At 40.9% G+C, this 19,700-nt stretch overlaps 2 pseudogenes; one reads left to right on the top strand and one right to left on the bottom strand.

The window, feature by feature from the left end:
* Positions 1-894: 894 nt before the first annotated feature.
* LOC114823492 (rust resistance kinase Lr10-like) lies at positions 895-2,143 on the bottom strand (annotated as a pseudogene).
* Positions 2,144-16,385: 14,242 nt separating this feature from the next.
* LOC103418507 (rust resistance kinase Lr10-like) lies at positions 16,386-19,044 on the top strand (annotated as a pseudogene).
* Positions 19,045-19,700: the final 656 nt, after the last annotated feature.

Below are 19,700 nucleotides of genomic sequence, written 5' to 3'. Positions count from 1 at the left end.
TGTTGGCCTATATTGAGCTATATTTTAATATATCATATTTTCTATAAAAACCATGAACTGGTATACTATCTGATAGATGACGATAGGATGCTAGAACATGTTTTTGAACCCCTCTTTATAGTGTAGACGATGATCGGTATCTATGCTATGAAGTGGTTATTTATGAGAGGCGTAACTATTTGTGCGTACCTAGTAGACATTATGCCGCCTGGGGCGAGGATCTGGTGTTGGCATTTAGGCTGGGAAAAATAATTCCTAGCGAAAGGCTGAGGGACACAGTGATAGGCATTGGACCGGGAGAGAGTTATCTCTGGCTACGGGCACAGAGACTGAGGTGCAGGCATTGGGCCAGGAGTTATATTTATTCGGTGATCTTACTAGCAGCACACCGCGTTTACGAGACGATTTATGAGACGTTTGATGTTTCGATTTCCGCTATGCTTTTCCGCGATATATGGCTTTTGAGATATTTTTGGCATGCTAGGATTTTTATTAAATCCATCACTTATTATGCTAGTAGTTTTCATTATATAAACTGTGGGGGTTAGTAACTTGAGAACTGTTTTATTATTATTATATATATATAAACTTGGTCCACTCATCTTTGTTTTGCGCCCCCATTCAGGACTTAGAATCAAGGCACCTAATCCCGGCGTCAAGACACTTCCGCAGCAGCATCGTCGAGTCATCTCGGGGTAGGACCCACTCTTTTGTTCATTCAATCTTATCTTAATTTTTGTTAGTGACTAGGTTTAGTTGTATGCTCTGAACACGTTCCTAATTTATTAATTCATGGTATTTTAAATTCATAACCCTTATTTATTTCTTATTCTTAGCTTTTGTCTCAATTAATGGCTTTCGTCACCCCCGGGTGTCGGCCAGCACGTGTCAGTCCTGGTATTCGGAGAATATCAGGGTCGGGGCGTGTCGGTCTATTTGTGCTTTTGGGTACACTAAATGTTCCTTTGCACATCAACATTGCTACTAGCTATATTAACTGTGTGAATTTTCATCTGCAATCAAAACAATTTTTGTAGATGTTGTCGTTGTCCTCGATGCAGCTGATGCGGTACTTGAACTGCTGCCAGTAACTACCTTTGGCATTTGTTGTGGGTATAAGAAAGGCTTTGGAGGCATTTGAAGGCTCTCGATTTCTCCTTCAAGCATCTCTACAACCTTATTCATAGAAGGACGGTCGCTAGGCTTCATTTGTATGCACCACAACACCACAATAATCATCTTCTTAATGATTTTCTTTTCCTCCTCTGTAGCATCTCGGATTTCCTCCCCTCAGCTGGTTAGAAACCCATGTCGGAAAGTATATTTGGCTCGAGCATTCTATATTTGCGTTTAAGTTCTTTCTTTTTCTAGCCATTTGCATAAGTAGCATCCCAAAACTATAGATATCAGCTTTGTACGAAACACCTCCAATATTTTTGTAGAATAACTCTGGAGCTATGTATCCGATGATTCCTCTCGTTGCAGTCAAAGACACAATGCTATTATCTAATGGGCATAGCCTTGCTAACCCAAAATCAGAAACCTTCGGAAGAAAGTTCTCGCCGAGAAGAATGTTGTGAGGCTTGATGTTGAAGTGAAAAATTTGCATGTCACATCCTCGAAGCAAATATTCAATACCACGAACCACTCCAAGTGAGATTTTAAACATTTTCTCGGAACTTAAGAAGATAACTCCTTGTTGAGAAAATATGTGCTTATCAAGAGACCCATTAGGCATGAAGTCATATACAAGAGCACGCTTTGAACCCTCGACACAAAAACCAATAAGTTGCACCACGTTAACATGGTGAATCCTTCCAATGGTAGCAACTTCATTGATAAAATCCTGCCCGTTAGATTTCGACTTACCCAACATCTTGATGGCTACAAGACAACCACTGCGAAGCTTTGCCTTGTACACAGAACCATAGCCACCTTCCCCTAACTGGTCCTTAAAACCTCTGGCCATCTTTCTTATGTCCGAGTAAGAGTACCTTACTGGCATGAGCTGATTATTCTGCAGAAAGTCTTCTATATTTTCATACATGGACAAGTGCCTCCTTTTGCATTTGTATATTATTAATGCAATTACACAGGGAAAGCCAAATAAAAATTTGACTACTTGGAATAGTCTTGCACGTTTCAAATGTTGGAATTTATTAGGTTTATTTAGGAAATTAATTAAGATTTGATTTGATTTTGTAGTAGGGTATTTTTGGCATTTAAGCATTAGGGTTTCTTAGGTTTATTGCTCTATAAATAGAGCTTGTAATTTAGTTTGAAAATAAGTTATTCACAATGTAGTCTCTTAGGGTTTTACAGCCGTTCCGGCATTCTCAGTTTGTTTAATAATATTCTTATTATTCTTGTTAGTCTTGTTCGTTGTGCACTCTGATATTCAACTTGGTATCAGAACGGGTTTGATCCTTATGGTTCAATCCGTTCTTGTTGGTATCAATTTGTTTTGTCGCTTTTTGTTTTTTGGTTTAGTTTGGGTCTCGTTTAGGCTTTCGCTTCCGCTTTGGTCTGTGTCCTTTGTTCTTGGTCACTCTGTTTTTTGTTCGTTTTGTCTTTGGATTTCTGTTTATGTTCTTTGTCTTTGGATTTCGGTATTGACCGTCAAATTGTGTTATTCTTGTTCATAGATTTTTTACGTTTTCTGGTTTGGTTTTCAGTTTGTCCTTGGTAGTCTTCAAGAAAGGGAAAAAAAATTCTGTTTTTTGAAAAAAAGGAATTTGGTGAATCCATCGCACTAGGATTTCTGCATTCCCCAACCCCACCCTGCATCTGGATCCGTCCACAACTGTACCCTCGCGAAAAAAAAAAAAAGGAGGCTGGTGATGTTGGTTCGCACAGAAGAAAAAAAGGAAGGAGGTTGGTGATGTTGGGTCGCACGTTGGTTCGCACAGAAGGTACAAAAAAAAGGAAGGAATCGCACAGAAGGAAAAAAAGGAAGGAGGTTGGTGATGTTGGGTCGCACGTTGGTTCGCACAGAAGGTAAAAAAAAAAGGAAGGAATCGAACAGAAGGAGGCTGGTGATGTTGAATATTTGGTTGGATTTTTTGTTTGTTTGTTAGGCATCGGCATCGACATTTGCACTGGTACTGGCATTGGAATCTTGCACTGGCATTGGAATCTTGCACTTGCACTGATGGAATTTCGTATTGAAATTGGCATCGGAAATCGGCATCGGCATCGGCATTGGAATTTGGAGGCTTGCATCCACATCTGCTTGTTGGCAAACTCATGTCGTGTACCGCCATGAGTTTGACGGGGGGTGTTGGAATTTATTAGGTTTATTTAGGAAATTAATTAAGATTTGATTTGATTTTGTAGTAGGGTATTTTTGGCATTTAAGCATTAGGGTTTCTTAGGTTTATTGCTCTATAAATAGAGCTTGTAATTTAGTTTGAAAATAAGTTATTCACAATGTAGTCTCTTAGGGTTTTACAGCCGTTCCGGCATTCTCAGTTTGTTTAATAATATTCTTATTATTCTTGTTAGTCTTGTTCGTTGTGCACTCTGATATTCAACTTCAAAAACATTGGAGTCACCAAATAGATTGATTGCTGTAATATCATCAAACTTGTTCCTTTAGTGCAACGATATTTTTCATTAATTAAGCAACAATTTGGTAATCCTTTTGTTTTATTTTTTAATCTAAAAAGAGAGAGAAAAAAGGCGAGGGGAAATTGTAGAAAGAAGATATGGGGATGGGGAGGGGGATGATGGAGAAATGGAGAATTTATGAAACAAAAAATTAAAGGAAAACACTTTTTGTTTCAAAGACAATAACAATTTCTCTATCCACCTCGATCCTCCTTGTCCTTTTCACATCTTTCTCATATATATTCTTCCATATTCCCCTGCAACCTTTAACTAAAACATAATAATAAGAATGAAAACAAAAACAAAGTGATCATCAAACATTCATTTTTGAATGATGAGTATCTGAAGCTAGAAAAAGTTGCATTATAGCTGAGTACGAGTAGTTCACAGTACCTAGGAAAGAGTACACAGTTATCAGACACCCGTAAAGGGGGTTAGACCTCAACTCGTCCCTAGGGATAAACCGACCATAGCGGATGGACAAATACATCTGGTACGAAGCCGTTTCTGCAGCAAAGTGATGGACAAATACACTACCTAGGAGAGAGGGCACAGTTATCAGACACCCGTAAACGGTGTTAGACCTCAATGTGGATGCAAATTTTTTCCTCCTTGATCTTGGACAAAATTGCACCTACAAAACAATTAACGCCTTAGGTTAAGGCCAAGAGACTCACGCGCCCACGATGAATGGGGAGGGCTTTGGCCGAAGAACCTCGATGCCAAAGTTAGAATTTTGAGAGAAAAGTGTTTGAGAGCTTTGGAGAATTTTAGCAAGAGTCAGGACCTAGGTTTTTGGTGAGAATGAGAGCCTATTTATAGGAATAGGGTTCTTGATTTAGGTTGAATTTAGGAGTTATGGGAATAATTGACTAATTAATTTAGCAAATAAAATTATTGCCAAATTAACTAGCTAATTAAAATAGGTGAATATGATGAAATCAATAAGGGTGGCCGGCCATTTGGGATTTTTGGGTAATGGGTTATGTAATGGGGGATTAATTGGCATAATGGGTCATTTAATTGGTGATTTAAAGGATTAATTAGGAAATAAATCCATTAATTCACCAATTAATCTAATTTAAATGGAATGTTTGGAATGGTTACCTTGTGTGGAGTATATGGATGAAATAACTTTTATTTGTTACCTTCTTTGGGCATTTTTGACTTGGTTAACGGATGATTGCCCGCTGCTCGTGCGTAGGAATCCCGGTATGCCTCAAGCGTATTCTTGTCCTCTTTTATCCAAAAATCCACGTGTCGCCTTGTGAATATTTTTGGCTCCACAAATGCCCCCACACCTGTTGGGCTGCTCACAGAAAAGAGCAGCAGGTGTAGAGATCATCTTGCTTTAGGAAACGTAGGACTGCTTCCTATTTTGATGTAGATTCTCTCTTTAATAGGAAATTAGATCCTTCTAGGAAAGGGAAATAAATTTCTCTTAAAGCCTATTTAAGTCCACCTTAAGTGGGTTATTAAATTAACTTTGGAGAGCGATTTATTATACCCTACAAGAGAGAGAGAGCTTAGAGGATATTTGTTTCCCCTCCTCTAGCAATCTTCTACATCTTGCCCGTGCAAAAGACCGTTTTTTGTTGATTTCTTCATCTTCTCCGTGCCACACCAATGTAAGAAAAATTAAATTTTTTTTTCTTGTCTTCTTCTTGGATAGTTCTATTGCAGGGCAGCCGTCGGGGTGGTACGACACGTCGGCTGGCAAGGGCCAGGAGTCGGCTCGGCATCAACCGATGAGGCATTATGGCAGGGGCTACTGCTTGGGCTGTTTGGCTTGGTTAGAGCCAATGGCAGCTTGTGCGGCTGGGGCCGCGAATTATGGCGTTGGGGCGCAATGCTAGGCAAGCCACATGGCTCATGTCTTTTGGGCTTTTGGACCTTACTCGGGCCAGGCTGGCGACTAAAAGAAATGAGGATGTCATGGGCTTCATAAGTTGCTGGAATGCTGGGTATGCAGGCTTCGTGCCTGCTAGAATGCTGGGTTGAGCTCTTTTGCTGAGTACCGTGAATGGTGTTGGCTGCTTAGTTCTTTTTGCCAAGGGAAAGGTGGGCTGCTCCCGAAAGAGGAGGTAAAGAGGATCAAGAGGATCAAGGCGGATGCATTGGCTCGTCTAATCGCTGTCGTGGAGTCTACTATGAATGAAGATGGAAAGAAGAGATCTTCCCCGCCTACTCAAGAGATACCGATTGAGAAAAATTGAAGACTTTCTCCACTGCTGCTCATGATGATCTGTCTGCTGTCGAGAGGTCTGTGATTGGCATGACTTCTTCTAATGGGAAGAAAAATGAGGCTGCTAGATCTGATCATGTGGTGCCTTCCATGTTGAAAATGGCTAGTACAATTGTTGATAAGATTGCTCAGCGTAAAGGTTTTATCATGCCCCTAGTGCCGAAGTCTATACCAAGACATTCGTTTTGAGCCAAGTCTGGTTCACCTTTGGAGAGACTTGCTATTGAAGAGTGGTAAGGTGGACTCTGCTGCTAAAGTGGCACCAATGCCCACTCCCTTTGCTGCTGAGACTGATTCGCCTGTTAGGAAGGAATATACTGCTTGTGTGGGCAGCTGTGAGAAATCCACTAAGCCTGCTTCTGGGGAGGCTGCTGAGATCATTGTGCTTTTGAAACTAGATCTGCTTGAAGACATGGACGCTTGTGCCAAGTTTGTTGATGGCGGTAGAGAGGTTGTTTGCCCAAGTTCCTTTGCGAAACATACGACCTAATATAGAAGGATTGCTCTGCTTGTTATGATGCATATATAGCAAGGCTGTCAAGGAGGTGGCAAAGATTATGGCAGCTGAAGCTTATTCCTCAGCCGAGGAGATCAAGAGGTTGGATTATGAGCTTGTTGCTTTGAATGGAGTGGATGAGCTGCAGCGCATCCGTGTTAGTCTGCTTGAGAAGAATGAGCAGCTGAAGGGTGAGAAGGATAGACTTGAGGTTTCTCTATTTCTCTGGAAGACTTGCTTGCTTTTACTTTTGAGGCTTCTATTGGTGAAGTAGTTGGAGACGTTAGTGCCCAGGCTTGGGCAGCCTGGGGTGAAGCGCCGGATGATGCCGTTGCTAAGAGCGTTATGGCTGCTGAAGGTGTGGCGACCGAGTAGTCGTGGGATGTCCAAGCTGCTGTAGTGTAGTATTTTAGGTAGCCTTTAGGATTTTCTTTGTTTTTCCTTGTAGCTCTTGTTTTGCTTGAACTCCTTTGGCCTTTGCTAATTGTTTATAAACATGTTTTCCTTCGCTTTTCTTCATCTTTAATTCTTTTGTTCATGCCCTAACCTTTAGACTTGATAGACTAGTGGCAGGCATGCTACTTTTTTTATAAGTAGACAAGCTCGCGTAGCCTATGCAGTCGTAGGTGTTGGTGTAGAACTTTGCAAAGTTGTTAGCCATAGGGTTGGCAGCCGGATGCCTTACTTACAGAAGCAGACAAGTCCACGTAACCACTAGGCTGCTAACCTTGACTTTCTCCAATTCCGTAGGTTACGTAGCAAATATCACAACATTTTAGGACTTGGTGTAGGTTGTTTCGTGCTTAGCAGATGTGAAGCTTATCAACTACGTAGCATGTCGGCAGTGGATAAAGCTTCGTATATGCACGCTAGCTTGTTTAACCTTTCACAAGAATGTGCGGTTGTATAAGTCTAACGCGATTTTACTGCTCGAAGGGCAAGCCGTAGGTAGTCTTCCGGAAATCGTAGGCTATCTTAGTGCACTCGGTAGCAGCTTTAGGGTTCTAGGGCAGCCGTTTGTAGGGCGTACTGCGTAATGTGCCCCCTCCGTCTCTAGGGCCCGGTTCCCCACGGATTAGGCCAAGAGACCCAAAATCTTTCAGTTAGCTAAGCCTTGAAAAAGACCATTGTGGCTACTTCTAGGAATCCCGACGCAAGCCATCGTGCATCTAGTTATACTAAAGCAGCCAGGCTCATCCACGTCTGGATATTCGGAGTGTAAAATTTATCCTCTCTTCTTAGAGAGCTGACCCATACGGGTGTCGGGGAATTAGTTTACCCTCTCGCACTGGAGAGCAATTAGTTTACTCTCTCGCACTGGAGAGCATGGTTGGTCTCTCGGGGGGGGGGCGCAATTCCTGCGATGAGTCCCTAAGTAGGGCGTAGTTTTCTTCTGAAATGCAGGAGTGATCAGTTGTTGTAAGCATGCAGCCGAGCCAAGTTGTGATTTCTTCTGAATTCCTCATTGAAAAAACAAGTGAAACAAACGAGAACTTAGCTGTAAGGTAGGAACTGCATAACAACTGGATAGTCCTTGGCTTTTGAGGTGGTGCCCATCGAGCTTCTTGAGTCTTCGGGTTTTGATGTAGCGAGAAGTCACACATGGTACTTCTTCAGATTGTAGGCCATCCATTGTTTTTCGATCTTTTTGCCGTTTTATGGTGGCGATGGTGTAATTACTCTTGCCGCCTACTCTGCTGATCTTGTACGGACCTTCCCAGATGTGATTCATCTTTTTGAAGCCTTCTCTGTGGGCAGTGATGAAGGCTTTTCTTAGGACTAGATCTTTGGGTTGAAACTGCCGGATCATAGCCCTTTTGTTGTAGCTGGGGAGGAGTTGCTGTTGGTAAGCTGCGAGGCGGGTGATAGTCTGCTCGCATTTCTCCTCTGCCAGATTTAAGCTTGTGGCCATCTTCTTTCGGTTGCTCGTCTTTTGGTGGTGCGATATGCCCATGGACATCCAGGGAGTTCGTCTGGCCATTTTCTTTTCTTATTGGTGGGGGATTTCTTGTGGCAGTCGAGGATCATCTTGGTGGATACTTTGGCCCGCCTATTGCCTTGAGAATATTTTGGCGTAGACATGTGCTGCTTGATGCCATATTTTTGGAAGAACTTCGCCAAATCTTTGCCCACGAATTGCGGGCCGTTGTCGGTGACGATAGATTAAGGAAGCCAAATTGATAAATGATGTTCCTCCATATGAAGCGCTCTATGTCCGTTTGAATCGTGGTCGTCATGGGCTTTGCTTCTACCTATTTGGTGAAGTAGTCGGTTGCCGCGATCATCATGCCTTTGCCCCCAGTAGTCTAGCTGGTGATTAGCTAGGAATCAGAATGAATTGAAAACTTTTTCACCGCCAAGTCTTTTGTCATTCAAAGGCCTGCTAGTAGGGCTTCGTACTCTGCTTCGTTGTTGGATGCTTTGAAACCTAGAATGATTGCCTGCTCGGGCATCAAACCGCCTGGGGTGATAAGGGCCATGGCTGCTTACGAGCCTTTGTAGTTGGATGCGCCGTCAACATACAAATGCCAGAAGTCTCCATCGGGTGGAGTAGGCGTGGCTAGAGTGTGCTCAGCTACTTCTGGGGCATCGTTGGGCCGCTCTGTTGCGTCACCTAGGCTCGGCGTGAAGGCGCAGTAGGGAGTTGTGGAGATGGGGCCATGTCACACGCAACATGAGATGCTCAACTGCCAGTATTGGGCCACTCTAGAGTTGAATCATTGAGCAAGGGTCGGCTAGGGCCGTGTGGTGCGCAGCAGGAGATGGTACTCAACTGCCGGTACATGTTACTCCTATGTAGAATCTTTTAGGGTGACGAGGACAAAACTTGCTTCCGAGTGTGCCCTTCCAGTGTTCGTCTACCCTGGGCATGTCTTTTGAGCCGAGTTGTTGCGTTCGTTAGAAAACTTTGCATCCTCCAGGGTCTACGTCTTTATCGTCGCGAGTCTAGATTGGGTGGAATAATATGTCATGAGGATGACTGCATGCGTTTGAAAGTAAAACTTGAGCTTCCGGGTTGCAACAACTATCGCCAAAGTTAGTTTTTGAATTTCTGATAACATCAATAAGAGCTTTTAAACTATGGAATACAGGTAGTCGGGCCCCCAGCTCTTCTCGTATAATGGTAGAGCTTATTTCTGCTTCAGATGTGACTACTCGTCCAGTCAGAGTTTGAATCTCCTTCCAAGTAGTGGGGAACTTCATATTCAAGATCGCTTGGATTTGCCTTAAATGGGCATCAGCGAACTTCGTCCCAAAGTGCATGCTTTTCTGCCAAAGCGAAAGAGTCTGCCAGAGCTAGATCTTCTTTCATTATCAGTTTTTCGAACAATAGGTGGTCTGCTGGAAGTCCTTTTTGGAAGGCTGCTCTAGCTATCGAGTCGTTGCATCCGACTATTTTTGTCTTCTCTGCTTTGAACCTCCTCACATAGTCGCGAAGCGACTCCTTTGGGTTCTTCTTGACGTCGAACAAATGTTTGAACTTCTTTTTGATCGAGCGATAGGATGAATATTCTTTGGTGAAAACCAAAGAAAATTCGTCGAAATTCCAGATGGATTGTGGCGGCAAGGTGTAGAACCAATCTTGCACCTCGCCTTGTAGAGTGGTGGTGGATATCTTACACATGAGATCATCGTTGTTTCGATAAAGGATCATTGCGCTTCGGTAGTGCTTTAAGTGTTTATCCGGGTCTTCATCCCCTTTGAAAGATGTGAAATGTAGCATGCTGAACTCGCGTGGAGGCTCTGCTTACTCGATCTAGTCCGTGAAGGGTGACCTGCTTATGTTGGTCATGTTCCGTCGTAGTGCCTCATCGGTGACCTCATTACGTTGGAAATTGCGCAATCGCTTGGTCAAAAGTCTCTCTACTTCTTCCTGAATTTACCTTTGTTGGGGTAGCGAAACTCTCGGCTGCCCCCAATTATGACTTACTGGTCTAGGCTGTTCTTCCATGTGTTTGGCTCATCTATGCCGCATATGCGGTGCATGTAGCGCGTTCCTAGCAGGCGAACGAGTTCTTCGCAGGTTGCTGGTTGAACTTGAGCCATATTGAGTGACTGTTTTTCTCTGTCCGTCATGTTGTCTACTCCGATGTGAGGTGGATGATGCTCATTGCGGGCTTAGCCGCGAATGAACACTTCTCTTGGAAGGCTGCTCATGTTGACTATCGGAGTGTGACCTCAACCGTGAATGTATGCTTATCTGTGGGCCTAGTCGAGAGTGCACGCTCCTCCGTGCTCTAAGACGAGAGTATACGCTATCTCGGGGGCCCAATCGGGAGTGTACACTGCCTGAACACTCGGTTAGTGGCTGGTCGAGTGGCTGCTTACCGGGGCGCTGCTGGAGAGGTTCTTTGTCTGCCCTTGTCCTACTTCGGGACACCTCATCTGGGGCACATTGCATCTCGGTGTGCTACAAGAGCTGGTTCACCAAGTTCATCTGCTATGCAAGGGCGCTCGTCAACTCTATGACTTGTCGAGACAAGTGTTGTTCTCCATTTGGGTTGGAAAAACTTGGAAGAAATGTGCCTCATTTGGCAGTGGAAATGCGGTAGACTCCGGGCGCGAGATTTGAGTTGGAAAATGTCAAATCCGAGAAAAAATATGGTGAGAATGCCTCTGGCTCGATGGTAGGTCCGAATAGTTGAGATAGTCTTGGGCCGACTTGGGCTGCTTGGAAAGCCACGGGAGCAAACTGGGCCGTGGGAGCAGGCTCGGCCATGAGAGTAGGCTGGGCTGCGAGAGTGGGCTACTCGACGGGAGCAGGCTGGACCACGGGAGTGGGCTGCTCATCGGGAGCAGGCTGGGCCACGAGAGTAGACTGCTCGGTGGGAGTGGGCTGGGCTGCGAGAGCAGGTTGGGCCACGAGAGCAGGCTGGGCCGCGAGAGTGGGCTGCTTGGCAGGAGCAGGCTGGGCCACGAGAGTGGGCTGCTCGTCGGGAGCAGGTTGGACAACGAGAGTGGACTGCTCGTCGGGAGCAGGCTGCTCAGAGTGTGATGCATACGAATGCAAGGCTTGGGCTCGGACCTGTGCAAGCTTGGATGGCACTGCTTGGGCCATGATGGAACCTCGTAGTGGTGGTACCACTCCGCCTATGACCACATTTAGCCTCGTGGATCGTCGCGGTCCCATTTCTTAAGTATTAGAATTTTCACTTGTGGAATTTTCTAAATTTCTAGCCATTATATTTTTCTTATACGTTTTATCAAAGAACCTTTGCAAATAAAAAATTCTAACAATAAGAACGTATGAAAAATATTCAAATGGACTAGAAAATAGAGAAAAAACCTTTTATGCGAGAGTCTTCTACGAGTATGGATCTCAACTCTCAATGAAAGCACCAATTTGTGGATGCAAATTTCTTCCTCCTTGATCTTGGACAAAATTGCACCTACAAAATAATTAACACCTTAGGTCAAGGCCAAGAGCCTCACACGCCCACGATGAATGGGGAGGGCTTTGGCCGAAGAACCTCTGATGCCAAAGTTAGAATTTTGAGAGAAAAGTGTTTGAGAGCTTTGGAGAATTTTAGCAAGAGTCATGACCTAGATTTTTGGTGAGAATGAGAGCCTATTTATAGGAATAGGGTTCTTGATTTAGGTTGAATTTAGGAGTTATGAAAATAATTGACTAATTAATTTAGCAAATAAAATTATTGCCAAATTAACTAGCTAATTAAAATAGGTGAATATGATGAAATCAATAAGGGTGGCCGGCCATTTGGGATTTTTGGGTAATGGGTTATGTAATGGGGGATTAATTGGCATAATGAGTCATTGAATTGGTGATTTAAAGGATTAATTAGGAAATAAATCCATTAATTCACCAATTAATCTAATTTAAATGGAATATTTGGAATGGTTACCTTGTGGAGTATATGGATAAAATAACTTTTATTTGTTACCTTCTTTGGGCATTTTTGACTTGGTTAACGGATGATTGCCCGCTGCTCGTGTGTAGGAATCCTGGTATGCCTCAAGGGTATTTTTGTCCTCTTTTATCCAAAAATCCATGTGTCGCCTTGTGAATATTTTTTGCTCCACACTCAACTCGTCCCAAGGGATAAACTGACCATAGCGGATGGACAAATACATCTGGTACAAAACCGTTCCTGCAGTAAAGCGATGAATATCGATCATACTTTCCAAATGTAATTTTTTAATAAATATCAAGGTGACCACAAATAAAGAAACTAACTGCACATGTATTAAATAGAAGCTGCGTTAAGAGAGTAAACCACTCGCCTAGTGCCAATAGTATGGACTGTAAGATCTTGATGTACCAATGTTCTGCTTTGCAAAAGAAGAAGAATTATCATTAAGGATCATATATATTATTTTTCCTATTAAGAGAAAAAAAGGGTGAAAATTAATATCATAGGAGAATGCTAGCTACCCTTCTGTTTGCACTTTCACTTATTACCTTCCATTTTTTTGTAAGATCTTACAATATTACTCGGTATTCCAAACTGCCTATTTTCTAAATATAGAAAAAATAACAATATATGAATTCAATAAAAGGTGAACCATGTGCTTTAGTTAAACAAAAAATCATGACATCGTTAATCGAACAGTGAAATGAATTCTAAATTCTGATTAATGGGGTATTTTGCAGTATTAGTTTATAGTGGTATACAAAATAAACAGTTTTGATTATCAAGTAATATGTAAGATCTTAAAAAATAAAGTAAAAAGGTCAAAAGAGAAAGTACAAAAAGAAAGGTAGCGATCCTTCCTTAATAAATTTAGCCTCGAATACGTACTTAATAGAAATAAAAGTTTATCTCCCATCCCATTCATCTCGTCAATATTTATATGACCTAATTTATTCTAGAGTTGTAAAACCTAACTCTCCATAGACAGACAGACTCCCAGTAATTGAAGACTAATTATTTGCTGAATTAATTTGGTTACTCTAGCCTTGTGAATAAGAGGAATAATAGACACTACCTTTTCTGGGTTCATATTTTATGGGTTCATAGCGAAAGCACTTAATTTTGCTCACGTTATTGAGCACACAATTCCCCTCTATGCAGTTTGAGGTGCTACAAGCCTGGTGAAACCATGAAAGCTCGAAGCCATGCGCTATTTCACTTTATATGCCTTCACAGGACGTCAAGTGCTCATGCATGTCTTCTACAGACAACGAAGGTGAGACCATAAGCATCTGCGTTATTTCACAGGACTCCCCCAAATCCAATGAACTTATGGAGCCATTCCAGCCAAAGATGGAATAAGAAAACATTCTTAAACCATTGGACAGAGAAGAATTGGAAGAGCAGGTGCCGTCCTTGACGCATGGAGCTGTTTCTACAAGGCCAGGAGAATGCATTGGATTTGGACAGTTCATAAAAATTATATAGGCCGTGCCGTGTAACTATAACTTATGTCCGGGATATTTGAACTCCACGTCAGTCGTCGGACTAGAGAAGTGCTGTAAGGATCCCGATAACTAAAGCTGGATGAGGTAAAAGAGTAATGTGGGATGGAGTAGTAGTTATCTTTCTTTTGAACAGAAGCATCCACAACTCGGATTGTAAAGTTATTGTAATTGATCGCCTTGGCGTAAAACTTTCGGTTATACAAGTAGAGGACTGTAACATTTTCCTCACAAGTTAGCTCATACGTACGGTTGCCGCAGTGTTGAGGGTCTCCTTTTAACCGAAATGGAGAGCTTATGTCAATATTGCCACAAGAAAGAGTACAATCAGAATTTTTTTCAGGTATCGATGTTTGGGAACAAATAAAGGGAAGAAGAGAGAGTAGAAGAAGGGCTCCATATGCAACTAGTAAGAGACTTCCTCTACACATGGCAAAAGAGAATATAAATGTATCAAAATTATGGAAGGGGGCAAAAAAGCTTAATGGAGCAAGGGTTTTTGGCTTATGGCAAGAAAGGGGTGAATTCAGATATAAATTGGTCGCTTGGAGCCCATTATTTATGACAAACGAAGCAAAGAACCCAGGAGACGAGTAAAACTAAGCATTAATCTTTAATTAAAATAGTCAAGGAAGTTGCCCTTCTAGTGCTGGTTAGTCAACTGCTTTTTTGTTTTACAAAAATGATTTCTCTTTGGAAAATACTTGCGTACTCACCGGAGAGTACCCTACTTCCTCACTCTCTTAAGTGGCCCAATAAGATATAAACATGTGTCAATTTAAAACAATTTGATATGTAGACTATTCCTGTAACCAAACATCCTGAATCAGACAACCAAACATCTCACTCCCAATTCTCTCATCCCTCTGTCGCTCTCCTCTCCCGTGACTGTTCTTCTTCGAACCGCCGCCGTCCAACATCTTTCCTCCAATCACCCTGCTCCAATCGTCGACTCCATCTCCGCTCCCTTCTCCAACCGTTAGCCCCACTCTTCCAACTGTCGACCATAACGGCATACCTCCACTCTATCCATCCCTCCTCCGTCAATTTGAACTCCATACTCTTCTCCGACTTCTCCGCAACATCAATCAGCAAGTGATTTCGACAAAAAAAATATTAGTCAACCTATAACAGACGGAGAACCTTTGGTGGATCTGCCATGGTATCAATAAAAGTGAAGTAAGAAGGCATGGAGATGGTTGCCGGAGAAGGAGAAGGATTGAGCTGGGCAAGGAAAGAAGATGGAGAAGAAGAGAGGTGTTTGGTCTCGGGTACAAAATGTGTTTGGTTACAGAGATAGAAAAATATTAGAAGAGAGTTAAAATGCTAGGTGTTTTATATTTATTGGGCCACGTAAGATGGTCAGTAAATTAGGTACTCCCTGGAGTACCCAATTATTATCCTTTCCCAATCCATCAAATCAAATGATTCAAATCATTGAAATTTAATCAAACGGTTGAAATTATTATAATTTTTAAAATGGACCCTTATTTGTAATCATTGATCAAATTAATGGCACAAATTTCCTAATTTGGTGGATTAGGAGGAAGGTCCCTATATTTCCCACCCACTCTCTTTTCTTTTTCTGCACTTTTTTATTTTTATTTTTAAAGGCCAAAAATCTACATATACGTGTGCATGTAGGAGAAGAAAAATTGTGTGTAAAAATCACTTACCTTTTTTTTTCTTTTATTAAATGAAAAAAAAAACACTTTAATAAACAATTTTTTCAACATAACAACCATAGTTATTGCAAAAACGTATGCAAAACACAAGTCTCATCAATACTAATTCCAACAACAACAACCAAGGCTAAAGTAGAGAAAATTTTTATTGTGACCGGAATACGAGTGATACACCACGTGTTTTTATATAAGTGGTAGAAAATTTTAATATTTAAGTTATTAACTTTTTAACACACATATATATCACCATTTGTATAGTGACACGTGGTATACAATCCCGTGTTCCGATCACACTAAAAAATCTCCCGCTAAAGTAAAGAGAACAAATTTGCACAACAAACTATACCAACAACTCCAATTTCTAGAAGGGTAATGCTAGGAGACTAAATTTGTGGAATAAATTTTATAAACTCAATGACATAAACGTTGATAATTGGATTATTACTTAAGTGTTGATTAACGTGCTTATTTTTTATTGATGACATATTATTTAGTTTGTAAATTTAGTCTACAAATTTAATCTACTTAGCATTACTCAGTGTTGAATGACCAATATTGAAGCCACACGAACACAGAACCCACATCATCTAAATCGGAATAATAGGTACAATAATGGGTTGATCTGGCCCATCTGGGGAAGAAACAGTTTCTAGCATTCCAATTTCACGTTATAGCGAGTAACAGTTGCATAAAAGCGACTAGAAGTTTTTATTTGATAACGATGGTCAATAACCCATAAGCAAATCACGACCAAGTCCTTCAAATTGAAGTTAAAAACAAAATTGGTGGAAGATTTAAAAAAATTAGAAAAACGTTTTGGGGGTAGGAAATGGAACGAAGGGGTGAATATAAAAAGAGATTATTATTTACCCAAAACATAGGGGACTTCTGCAATCCCATATCTTATATACAATCATATATATGAATTACCAAGATACCGAACTTCTACAATCAATATTCTCATTGGATAGAATGCTTCTGATCAATTTCTTGTGCTGGTTTCTCATGATAGCAGATGCTCGATTTGTAAGCACAGTGTATGGCGACAGAGTAGTCCCTGAAAACTGCAAAGAAGTAAGTTACTGTGAACACCACGGTCCAGCCATCCGATTCCCATTTCGACTTAAAGGACAGCCATTCCAGTGCGGTTACCATGGCTTTGATCTATCATGCACCACCGACGGCCGAACCGTGCTTGAGATGCCGTCCTCATCTAACAAGCTCATCGTTGAAACGATTGACTACGCATCTCAAGAAATCGGAGTATATTTCCAAAATGATTGCCTGCCTAAAGATATTTTCAAATTCAACTTATCTTCCTCGACCTTTCAATTTGTGCACGGACCGTTTGATACTACTTATACTTTATTCAGTTGTACGTCACCATTACTTGAAACAGGCAGACTTTGTCTAATCAAACTGTGCCCTTGCGGCCTTGACAATCCTGAAAACCAAACTAACTACTATGCTGTCAACGGCTACTGTTCCATTGATGATATGAACCTAGTGTCTTGTACCAAGCTGCGTGACTACACATCAATTCCACAAATTTCATTAGTGGAAGCATTCAACCTTATGATGCTGCAGTGGTCCAAACCATCATGTGGACGTTGCGAAGAGATGGGCAAGACTTGCAGACTGAAGAGAACTGTTGGTCAATACAATTTCACAGATAATCAGACTGCAGAAACTGAATGCGTGAGCGAAGGTATCCTTTAATCTCCCATTTAACTTGACTTGTTGCAGTACTTTACCGGAAAATATTTCCCTCATTTTCACATTGACAAGGTTTTAATTAGCTAGTTTGTGCAGATAATATATACAACAAATTTGGACTCAAAGAATATATGAGAACTTTTTATATTAAATGAAAACAAAGATTTATGCAAACAATTCTTCAACTATTTTATTCTTTTGATAACAAAAGTGCTAATTATTGACTTAATTAACCTGCTTTTACAGATAGTACCCATGGAAGGACAAACTTAGAGATATCTGGTAAGTTGTTCACATAAGCACTATTTTTACAAGATTGAATTTGAACTGCTAATAGTTAGGTTAATTTTTGCACACTTGTGTGATCCATAATCATAAATCTTAGATGGAGAACTAAATCCAAGACGGTTTGGATTATTGAACCTCATGCCAGTGTTATATTTTAGGGTGCTAGTCGGAACTTGCTTCAACAGGCACCAATTTTCATCATTTGTTTTTCAAGTTTTAGATCCCATCCTTGACAGGGTTCTTCTTTTATGGCAGCATCCGGATAAAATACACGTTAACTTCCGCACAAAAGAACCCTATATATGTATAAGTATTAATATACAATCAATTCTGATTTCTGGGGGCTTTATCAGTTGGAGGCAATTGTGATTTATTTTAATTTAATTTAGAAATGGGTTGGTTCTTAACACAGAGTTTCATCTGTATCTGCAGGTATTTTCTCACTTTCTGTGGTTGTAACAGTTGCGGGGACCCTCATTTACCGTGTTTATAGCTCCAACAGAACAGAGAAAACAAATCAGTTGAGGATTGAAAGATTTTTGGATGATTACATAGCACACAAGCCCAGTAGATATTCCTACGCTGATATTAAAGGGATAACAAATCAGTTCAATGAAAAGTTAGGTCAAGGAGCCTATGGAACAGTGTTTAAAGGACGACTTTCCTCCGACTTACTTGTAGCTGTGAAAATCCTCAACAATTCTAATGAAAAGGGAAAAGATTTTATAAATGAAGTCGGAACAATGGGTCGAGTCCACCATGTCAATGTGGTTCGCTTGGTTGGTTTTTGTGCTGATGGGTACACAACAGCTCGTGTATGAATATCTACCAAATGGTTCACTACAGAATTTCTTATCATCAGCAGATAGTGAAAGCGCTTTCCTTGGTTGGGATAAGTTGCATGAGATTGCTTTAGGTATAGCCAAAGGAATTGAATATCTTCACCAAGGGTGTGACCATCGAATCCTCCATTTCGATATAAAACCCCACAACATTTTGCTAGACCAGAATTTCACCCCAAAAGTTTCCGATTTTGGCCTCGCCAAGTTGTGCTCTAGAGATCAAAGCGCAATATCCATGACTACCATCAGGGGGACCATGGGCTACATTGCGCCCGAAGTGTTCTCTAGGAACTTTGGAAATGTATCCTACAAGTCAGATGTTTATAGCTTTGGAATGTTGCTGCTGGAAATGGTTGGGGGAACAAAAAACTTTAAGTTCATGGAAGAGGACTCCACCAGCAGTCAAGTCTATTTCCCAGAATGGATTTATAACCTTTTAGAACAAGGGGACGACCTACGGATTCACATTGAGGATGGAGGAGATGCTGAACATGCAAAGAAACTTGCCATTGTGGGTCTATGGTGCGTCCAATGGCACCCAATAGATCGTCCTTCCATGAAAGTTGTTATTCAAATTTTAGAAGGAGGTGACAATCTAACCGTACCTGCTAATCCTTTCCGATCTACTTCGAACTGACTGAATACAACTATACTCTCTATGCAAGGCGTTCAAGTGCTATCATATTAAGATAGTTAAAAATTAGGTTTATCTTTTTTCATTGGATCTTTTTATATTTTTTGTAATATGGGGTTTCTCTATTCCAAGGAGTTTAGTTTTTGTGTTACATATGCAGTATTCTTCTTTTAGCTTCTTAGGTCATTTTCAATGGAGAGGGCTAAAAATTCAAAAGTAAAAAAAAAAAGGAAAACTAATGAAAATGACTTGAAAACTTTGAGTTTTAACGATAAGAACAAAATAAAGGGTAAAGTGAATAGTACCAGGATTGACTTTTTAGTGTAAAAATGTGATTTTTCGTTAAAGTGAACAGTACCGGGAGCTTTTCGTTAAAGTTCCCTAAAAAAAAAGCTTAATTTGTCCAAAAACTCATCTTCAACCATGATTATATAATTATATACATCCCACAAAGTCATTATTTGGCCAAAAACGCATCAGGCTAGCCGAATGTAGCCCTCCTCTTAGCCTCTGTTTTTGGGGCCCAACTCCTTAGTTGTAACATTTGATTCAAATTCAACGTCTAGATTTGAAACATCCAAATGTAGTTTAATTAAATTAACCAATAAATTTAAAGCATAAACGTAAAACTAATAAGTTATTGAGGGACTATGTTTAGCTCTTTCGGTTGGAGATGGTATATGAGTATAACCTGATATTATTCATTTAAAAATAATTTTTTACAAAACTATAATTTTGGATGGAGTTATATTTAACATTTTCGGTTGGAGATGACCTTACAACCCATTTTTTCTCCTTTTCTCCCTT

The sequence above is a fragment of the Malus domestica genome, chromosome 02, assembly GCF_042453785.1.
Source record: "Malus domestica chromosome 02, GDT2T_hap1".
In the NCBI taxonomy this organism is placed as follows: domain Eukaryota; kingdom Viridiplantae; phylum Streptophyta; class Magnoliopsida; order Rosales; family Rosaceae; genus Malus; species Malus domestica.
Note: the sequence above shows the minus strand (reverse complement) of the source record. Positions and strands in the feature narration are given on the sequence as shown.